Below are 962 nucleotides of genomic sequence, written 5' to 3'. Positions count from 1 at the left end.
CCCGTTTACATCTGCCACCGTCCGCCCGGTTTTACCTCCTCGCGTTACGATTTTCTCGAAAGAGAGGCAGCTGCTTAGCGAACGCCGCCCGCGCTCGCGATAACCGCGGTTCGATGCAACTGTCGTTCGCTGCACCGCATTGCAAATTCCAACGGCGATGTTCTCGTCTTTTGTGCGGTCTCTCGGTTTTTTTCTCTCTTTTTCTTTTTTAGCTCGCGATAACATCGCGTTGTGGTGAAGACGGTAGAAACGGCGAAACGCGAAAGTAAGAATGCGAGAGGAAGTGCTTAACGTCATTTATTTGATCATCTTATCATTTCGTTTATCGACAATTATAGAACGCTTGCCATTTATGATTACAGATACAACGTCTGTATTTCGACACCTTGATTTAGATTGACGAAACGTTTTAGCTCCTTGTCGACGTTTATTGTCTATTACTATGCAAAAAGGCATTCGGTTTCTATTGAAGTCACCAGTTCTTACAAACTATTTACTCTACGAGCAATAAGGATTTGGAATTTTCTCCATCTTTTACGGATCTATGATCTACGTTGCAACATAAAAGAGAAAAGAATGGTAGGAAAGGCCGGCCGCCGGCACGTAATGCGGAAAAGTCTGACGCTGTGTCGGATTTAACTGTAGGTTGATTTAGGATGCGAGCTAAGAACGAAAGCCTCAATCGTATCGAAGGACTCGAGGAACGCGCGTGCGTTTGTTTTCGCAATGATCTTTCTCATCGTTTCGAAGAAACATCGGTCGATGACGCATTCGGTTATTGCAAACGATCGAATATTCGCATTTTCATCCAGCACTTTCCATTATACGAAACATCAATTGTATGAAACGTTTATGCGGCGAGACAAAAGTGCAGCCTCGATCCAAATTCGCGGAGTAAATTTGTCAGTACGAATTCCATATTTAGCGTAAGCGCACGAACTTATAATCGCATTATGCAAATA

General features: G+C 43.7%; 1 protein-coding gene across 20 annotated transcripts in view; it reads left to right on the top strand.

The window, feature by feature from the left end:
• Positions 1 to 962, top strand: part of LOC108755870 (bromodomain adjacent to zinc finger domain protein 2B-like) — a 162561-nt gene that overhangs the window by 70130 nt on the left and 91469 nt on the right. The gene's annotated exons all lie outside the window — the stretch shown is intronic.

The sequence above is a fragment of the Trachymyrmex septentrionalis genome, unplaced genomic scaffold (assembly GCF_001594115.1).
Source record: "Trachymyrmex septentrionalis isolate Tsep2-gDNA-1 unplaced genomic scaffold, Tsep1.0 scaffold9, whole genome shotgun sequence".
Lineage (NCBI taxonomy): Eukaryota > Metazoa > Arthropoda > Insecta > Hymenoptera > Formicidae > Trachymyrmex > Trachymyrmex septentrionalis.
The sequence above is the reverse complement of the archived record's forward strand: the minus strand, read 5'-3'. Positions and strand labels throughout refer to the sequence as shown.